This window comes from Hyperolius riggenbachi, chromosome 5, assembly GCF_040937935.1.
Source record: "Hyperolius riggenbachi isolate aHypRig1 chromosome 5, aHypRig1.pri, whole genome shotgun sequence".
In the NCBI taxonomy this organism is placed as follows: domain Eukaryota; kingdom Metazoa; phylum Chordata; class Amphibia; order Anura; family Hyperoliidae; genus Hyperolius; species Hyperolius riggenbachi.
In genome coordinates, this window is record NC_090650.1 from 137748422 (window position 1) to 137757174 (window position 8753).

The window sequence follows — 8753 nt, forward strand, 5'->3', positions numbered from 1 at the left end:
TGGGAACAGGAAGACAACTAACCAATTCCAAAAAAGCTTCTGCTTTAACCATTTTTTGGTACAGCAATTTGTGTTTTTAGGGATGCTGTTGTGGTGCAAGAGTTACTCTTGAGCTTCAGTTCATGGATGATAGCCAGACATTTTTTTTTTTTGCATTTGTGTTGCGGCGCACATGTGCAGAAGTGTATTTTTTCAGTACACTTCCACGCAATTCTATTTCCAGCCATAGGAAGTAAACGCTAGAGAGCCTTGCTTCCTGCTTGGCTGGCAGCCAGAAGGGAGAGTAAAATGTATTGCCGGGGGAATTTCTGAAGGCTACTTTTAGTGTTTCAGTCTGAGGTGCTCATCGCACCGCAGCGCTCTCACAACGCTGTGTGTGAAACCGACCTGATTCTCCTAATACTGTGTTTAAAGATCGTATAAAGTTCTTATTTAGAGTGTTTTTTGTCAAAAAAGTGCTCTTTTCAGAAAGTTCTATTTTTGCCCTGTCCTTTCAGAGAACAGTCTGAAGATCTTTGTAAATATATGTGTTTTTTTCTAGTACAAAATGTGTTTAATTGATTCTAAACTTTATTCCTATCCTTTAAATAGATATATTTCTTATTTTTAAATTGTTAATGTGAAGGAAAATGAACCAGGTAGAAAGGACCAGTGTAGTTTGAATTATAAAACAACATATTTTTCCTATGAAATCTTTATGTTATGCGTGACTAGGGGTGTGTCCGGGGTCTGATTAGGTGTGTGGCAGGGGTGTGGCTTAAGTGTCCCTCTTTCTTATCTCAAAAAGTTGGGAGGTATGCATACTACCAAGTACCAATATTTCCTGGGCGGGGTCCAGTGACTTTTAGTTATGCCCTGCCGTGTACCTATTAAACTGCAGTTGAAAGGCGCTCAGTGGATAGCAGATCGGATGCTGAATTGCATGCTGAGCATGCAGTGCAATTGTCCATGTGAAACCCACACTACATATGAAATTAATACACTGTACTTCCTATAGTATAAAAATGTCACCATCACAAAGCTAATTTTTGTTTTGAAACTGAAAAACTAACAGTTGTAGGATTGTAACGGTTGTAGGAACCGAGACAAAGTCAGAAAGTGGAGAAAGACAAGAAAGTTAATGGTGAATACATTAATAACCCACTGGGCCCCCTTTGCTGCAGGGCCCCCCGTAGCAGCTACTACGGCTGCTTTGGCTATTGCTATGCCCCTGCTGCCACTCCTCCGAGTAAATTATGTAAGGGCAGTAGAATAATATTCTTACTTAAAAATACTAAACATATGACAGATCCTGTTGTCAGAAATAAAGATCCTCCCTTCCCCGTTTTCTTGCTTTCTCACACTTGACAAGCAATTATCTGTCTGTGGCGATTGAGAAATCATCAACTGTTTGCAGTTAGAAGACTTGTCAGGCAGAAAAGACCAGTTGGTTTGTAAGGTAACATTAATGTTAAGACTATATTAGGTTAAACATTAAGGTTAGAGAGAAAGAGTGTGAGCAATTTGAGGTTGAGTTAAGGTCAAGGCTTGACCATACAGTTAGGCCTGGAACCCACTAGGAGCGCTTTTCTGAGCGCTATGGGTGTGATCCCACTAGAGCGATGTAATCTTATAAAAATTCCCCATAGCATTGCATTAGCAAGAGCTTTTTCAAAGCACTAGCGCTTAGAAAATGCTGCTAGTGGGTTTGAGCCCTAAGCCACTAGAGATGTTATATGAAAGTGTATGTGTTCTAATGTTAGTTTGGCACTGGTAGTTCTAGCATGCCATCATAGTGCAGTGCTATACAGTGTATTGACAACTAGTTTTCTCTCATCTCCATTATTCTAAACTAAAAATAAAACAAAACATTTTTCCTATCAGGCCTCAGGAATCCTCTAGCATAAACCTTCCTTACAGCAAAATGCTATACCTTTTTCATGCCCTAGAAATTTCATAATTATTTCATTCCAAACACAAAGAACTCTGGTTCAAAGCTTACCCACCCATCACCACCTAACCCCATTTAAACATCTTCAGGTCTGCTTTAAGAACAATTTGTTGGTCATTTTAGGCCAACAATTTAATAATTCAATACGCTGATTGGCAAAGTGGATATGCCCATTTGTGTTCCTAATTAGATCTATTTTTTTTCCCGGCAGTATTACGCTATGTATAAGTTTCACCAGGAATAAAATTTAGAACCTATGGGGTCAAACAGGACTTTTAAAAATTATTTCTTTTATTTTGAACCTAGAGCAACAGGGATGAGTTCTGAATAAGACTATACTTACTGTGGTAGATATTGCGACGCAGGTTTTTATTTCAAAGTTGACGTTGCGGCGAGCATGCGCGGAAGCATATTTTTTACAATACGCTTTCGCATACCCAAAGCAGGAAGTGACCGCAAGCGTGCATCACTTCCTGCTTGGCTGAAGTACAGATGGGGAACAGCGCGTACTAATGCGGTGTTCCCTGAAGGCCTGTTTTTGGCGGTATGATGCAGTGTGGTGGGTGCAACACACCACATCGCTGCCGCCAGTTTGCATTGTGAAACCAGTCTCAGCTTTAAAGAGTAACTTTACTGAATATACCGTAAGCTCATGAGCAAAACTGAATATTTTTTACAAATTATTTTAGAAGTGTCAATGTTTGCCCTTTGTAAAATCTTACCTCGCTGTGATTTACTTTCTGAAATGTATCAGTGATGCTGACATCTTTACTGCTAGCAAGGTGAATCACTGCAAGATTTATTTTCCCACTCTGTGTAGTTAGCAGGAACATCACATGATTTTCCAGGGTGCTCTTGGGCAAAAGGCTGTGACATCATATCCTAGGCTAAACATCACTGGCAGTTTAACATTATATACCAGCATACAACAATATGTACGTATATAACAGATACAAAATATTTATGATGCTGAAACAAGGATAATTCATGTAAAATTGGTATCCTGAAAATTTTTGGTGTTCCACTTTAAGTAAATGCTGTACAGTTTATAACCCTATCTGTACAGTATATTGAGTACTTTACTTCAAGGTACTGACTACAGCTATCAAAAAAGCTTAACAAGCACCAAGTAGCAACAAAAGTGTGTTATGCCAGAAAAACATAACCCTCCGAAGTCAAAATGTGCAGAAAGAACTGGCAGCACAATGTTAGCGTAATTAGTCTCTTTATTGATAAAACATAAAAAAAAAAGCTGTTTTGGCTCTCTATTAAATGTTCAGTTCAAAAACGGCTCAATAAATTTACAAAGGTCACATGGACCAATCAAATGTTACAATGGGAGAGCGACCAATCACATCACTACCCAAACAGAAGAGGACCTGATGGGGAACTGGGCGACAAATATAGACACGCCTACCACCATAAATCACACATGCCATAGTAGAACCCAACCCATAGAGTCGTCATCAGCAATGATGCTCAGAAGTGATAAGGGTCATATGTGCTATTGTATGGCCCAAACCATAATGCAACATGTCACACCCTTAACAACCATCGCACAAACGATTAACAAAAAATGAAATAACTTCCGTGCAAATGAACGATCAATAGAAGGTCCCACTGCTGATAAATCCGTGCACATAAAAAGTTGCACTATTGGCACTCTGTATGCATTAAGGGCTACACTACTTGCAAACAAGTATATGTGGTACACCATGAAGGCCCCATCACCATCCCACCTACAATGAAAAAGATGCACGAGTTGAGAAGCCCAAAACAAGCACCCATCAATCAGATGGATGCTGTATTAGACCTGACCAACATAATCCAGGCAACCACAACAATGCAGAGGTTAAGTCAAAAGACCACTTCCCTATAAGAAAGTACTCAACTGGGCCAGTGAACACTAATAGCATAAATAACAACCCCCCACTTCTATACTTTACCTAAATTTCACAAGAATCCATGCCGGCCACAGAGAAACCCATAGTTGTCAGCAGTGGCGTAGCTAAGGAGCTGTTGGCCCCGATGCAAGTTTTACATTGGGGCCCCCAAGCACTCTATACATAACAATTGATATGGCGCACCAAAACCTGCCAATGGCAACTACAGTGTCAGGGGTGTAAGAAGCGGATGGGGAGCAGTTTGTTAATAATTACCACTATTCAAAGTATCTATAGAAGTGATTATTATGAGCACAGGACCAATATAGAGCTAATTCTGTAGTTGAGGGAGGGCCCTCCGGGGCCCCTCTGGCCCAAGGGCCCCGATGCGGTTGCTACCGCTGCTCCCCCTATTGTTACGCCCCTGTGTCAGCGTTGATTCAGGGTTTGTCCTGTTAGTCAAATCGGCATTTCCAATTGGAACTAAGACATCGGAAAAATCAGATTTATCCCAAGTCAGTAATTTTAGCCCAAACAGAGAACTCAGAAGCATTGCACCAATCAGAGAATGCAGAATTTTCTGGGAAAATTGGATTACCGTGGTAATTTTAGACCAATCACAAGACTTGGATACTACTGAGTATTCCTGAGGCCTAAAATGTCCATGGTATTCCTATTACCACAGTAATTCTTCATTTTCTATTCTGATTGGTCCAATACTTCTGAATCAACCCAGAAGTATTTAGCCAAACAGAGAATGCAAAAAAAATGACAAAATAATGTCATGTATGTTATAAGTATGTTTTATCAATAAAGAGCATAATTATTCTGACATGGTGCTGCCAGTTCCTTCTTCTGCCTACAGCTATTGCAGCATTGTTGTTGGATGGACAGTGTGATCTCGGTTTTCACATTTGCAACTATACGTCAAAGAGAAAATAAATTGTATTTGGAGTTGGATTCTTCTCCCAATTTTGAGATCATACATCAATTAGTTGTGCAGTGTCAGAGGGCTCCACAAGCAATTGACCGAGAACAAACTGTATCGTACTTCTTAGAAAAAATATATTAGGGGACAGTGCTGTCGTGTGATTTTATGTAACTGTTGGAACTAATTAACCAACAAGACAGAAAGTTCTTTCTACCATGTATGTAATGGTTATAGTGACATTACCCAATTTATGCAACAAAAAATGCAATATTCTTAAGAGCTAAATTTAGGTTGGATCCCTTCCTCAGTATTAATTGACCACATAAACACAATATGAGTGTCAGCAATCTTGTATGTGACATTACACCTATCAGTTAAATGCATTTATTCCACAACAAAGCTGAACCTTTAGGCTTTTTACATAGATAAGAAAAAAGTTAAAGAGGCACAAAAATAGTTGTGAAATTGCCTTTTTTAAAGTACACCTGTAATATTAAAGGAACAAAGTTAGATACTGACCTCTCTTCTGCTGTTTGGGATCCTCTGCCTCTTCACGGCTATGATCCCCTCAGTGTATGAGCAGTATGAGCATGGCCATGATCCCCTCAGTGTATGAGCAGTATGAGCATGGCCACACTGTGCAAGCACATGGACGACCGTGCCTGCGCAGTAGCAAGGAGCATCTCATGCACAGAGGCCATCCATGTGCCTGCACAGTACATGGAGGGGAGTGCAGCCATGAGCAATTATTGACTTTATTTTCAAGGATTCTTTAGAGGGTCCCAGCGCAGGAAAGGTGAAGGAAAGACTGTACTGAGGTAACTATCCTGATTACAGGTACCCTTTAAGATATTGGGATGCATACAATACAGTCAGTATTTGATCTGCATTATTTTCTTCCTCTCTCCTGTGTCCCTGCTTCTTTCCTTTTTACCAAATAGTTCAGAGACAGCCCATGCCATTCACAGCAGGCGGCCCTCTGGGTTTTTGTGACACCCCTGTATATTACTATATACTCCTGGCTGAGGATTATGAATAAAACTGCTGAGGATATTATTCTGACCAAATTAAGGAGTGTTTGTCCCTGGTGCACTAAACTGTGGTAAGATTGCCATGCAGTCCTATGTGAAATAGCCATCGCCGGTCATCCTAGTGCCAGACCACCCTCTTCCGCACCAATGTTTAAGACACAATCACAAAAGCATACACCGCTGTTGTTAACTGTACAACTATCTGGTTAAACTGGATTTTGCTGGATAGACACTACAATAAACAATCATTTTGCATTGGATGGTGGCGGTGCCCACATTCTGTTTCTATGTATAGCACATGGCAATTGTACCTTTACAACCGCTGACAGTGTAGTGTGAGTCATAGGCAAACGCAGGGGGGATTACAGCTGTCCAGAATCCCCCCTCAGACCAGGGCCAGTGCAGTGTCTGGAGACAGACACCAGAATATCTGCAGGCATCCTGCAGCTTACAGCGCTGCCCCCTTTCTTTCCCTGCTACAGTTGACTTTGGATGGAGCAGCAGGGTGTGTACAGAGCAAGGAGCAGCTCTGGGGAACTTAAAGAGAAACCAGACCAATAATAGAACTTCATCCCAATCAGTAGCTGATACCCCCTTTCTCATGAGAAAACTTCTCCTTTTCACAAACAGATCATCAGGGGGCTCTGTATGGCTGATATTGTACTGAAACCCCTCCCACAGAGGGTTGTCAGGACCATGGTCCTGACAGTTTCCTGCCCCAGAACCTCATTGCATTGTGGGAAATAACAGCTGTTTACAGCTGAGTCCAACTGCCAAAAAAGCAAGCAGCATCTCCTTCCACTGACATCACTCACCTTCCAGCAGTAAAAATGTCACCATGTGGTAAATGCCAGAATGTAAATCGGGGAGAGGAAAGATTTTACAATGGGAAAACACTGACTAAATTATTTATACATAATTATTGTAAAAATGAAGCACTTTTTTATTACAAAGAGATAAAAACAGGTAATACTAAGAGCCCCAATAGTGTAATTCATACTGGACAAGGTGGCAATAAGTTTGTATTGCTAGATACTCACAAGTCAGGGTCACCAGCAGGCAACCACTGTAAAGGCAGATGGGGAGATTGTCCTGACCCCACTCAGGATTAAGAAGTCGCTCTCTGTAGACAGGAAGAAAGGGTAGCAACCCTCCACCAAGGGTGGACTCAAAATTGTATACAATGAACAGAGGCGCCAAAAGTATAAGATTAGATTAAATGAGCTTAGAAACCAACTTAAATGGCAAAATTGAAGGAGGAAGTGGTGGTCTTACCTCCCTCAAGCAGACACGACAACGACTGCGATTCAGACAGTCAAACACATTTATTAGGAACTCCCAAAAGAAATACAACGCGTTTCGCAGGTTCAACCCCGCTTCATCAGGCAATATAGGGAGGAGTATCAAACAATCTGCACAAGGATTCAAATTAAGCGTCTCTGAAGTGCTTAATTTGAATCCTTGTGCAGATTGTTTGATACTCCTCCCTATATTGCCTGATGAAGCGGGGTTGAACCTGCGAAACGCGTTGCATTTCTTTTGGGAGTTCCTAATAAATGTGTTTGACTGTCTGAATCGCAGTCGTTGTCGTGTGTGCTTGAGGGAGGTAAGACCACCACTTCCTCCTTCAATTTTGCCATTTAAGTTGGTTTTTAAGCTCATTTAATCTAATCTTATACTTTTAGCGCCTCTGTTCATTGTATACAATTTTTTATTACATTATTTTCACTTGAGTTCCTCTTGAACAGAGCCAGGTATGAGCACAGCCATGTGCCCTGCTGTGGGAATGCTTCACTTTCCCCTTCATTAGCAATGTCGGCTGTACTCATTATTATCTGTATCCAAACTGCTCCTGATCGATCCCGTTGTCGAGAGCAGATCGGACATTTAGGAAATAATTGTCAGATCCTGTTGGATGGGAAATTGCATTATGTGTACCCAGCATGATGTCCTACCATATTATTATACTGTATTGTGCGTGGCTAAGGAGACCTTTCAGGAGCCTCCCCCCCCCCCTTTAAAATACTGGGTTTGCCCCTGTGAGTTGCCTAATTAGGGATGTGCTAATTAGGTGACTTGAGCAATGCTGTCAGTGGTAGTAACTGTAATATTGCTATATGTTGCCTGCGCGAGTGTCAGTCTTACTGCAGTATAGTGCACCAGGTCCTTTGTTAGACGAGATTTACCTGGTCATCTAGTTTCATATTCAACCTTAGCAGCCTAGACCCTAGAGAGTCAGTATTAGATAGTATGGGCTCAGTTTTGACTGTAATCAACAAGGGAATGTATTTTATGCAGAATTTTCTCCATAGAGTATCACCTAGAACGGCAGTATTACCACCTTTTCCATCTCTCTCTCTCTCTCTCTCTCTCTCTCTCTCTCTCTCCATTCAGAATCCTTTTCCTACAAATCCGAAAGTGTTGATCTTACCTCCAGTGAAGTCACATTTGGCATTCATCAAAACGGGTCTATTTATTAAGTACACAAGAGAACACATTTTGTTAGACACAATTACAGGTCAGTAACTAATGCCGCTGGGTCTCTAGAGGCACTCCTACTCTACTTTACTGGCCCAAAGGCACTAATTACTGGCCTGAGGACGTAAGTGTGGCTCACTAAGTGCATTATTGTGTGTTTAAAGGGATTCAGCTAAGAAATAGAACACCAGTAGCACAGATACAGGTATAAGTCTAATATTGTTTCCAGTACAGGAAGAGTTAAGAAAATTCAGTTGTTATCTATGCAAAAGAGCCTCTCTAAACTCTCCGACTCAACATGAGTCACTGTTTTCTGGAGCACTTATACATCAAAGAAACAGAGAAGGATTTAGATAAGATTGTTATTGCAGGGAAGTTGAAAGGGTCATTAGCTCTGCTTGTTTTATAGTTTAAAATACTGATTGTGCCTTGTAATTGCAAATATGACAGAATTATATAACTGAAAATAAAAATATGAGACTCTTTTCTTTTCTACTAAT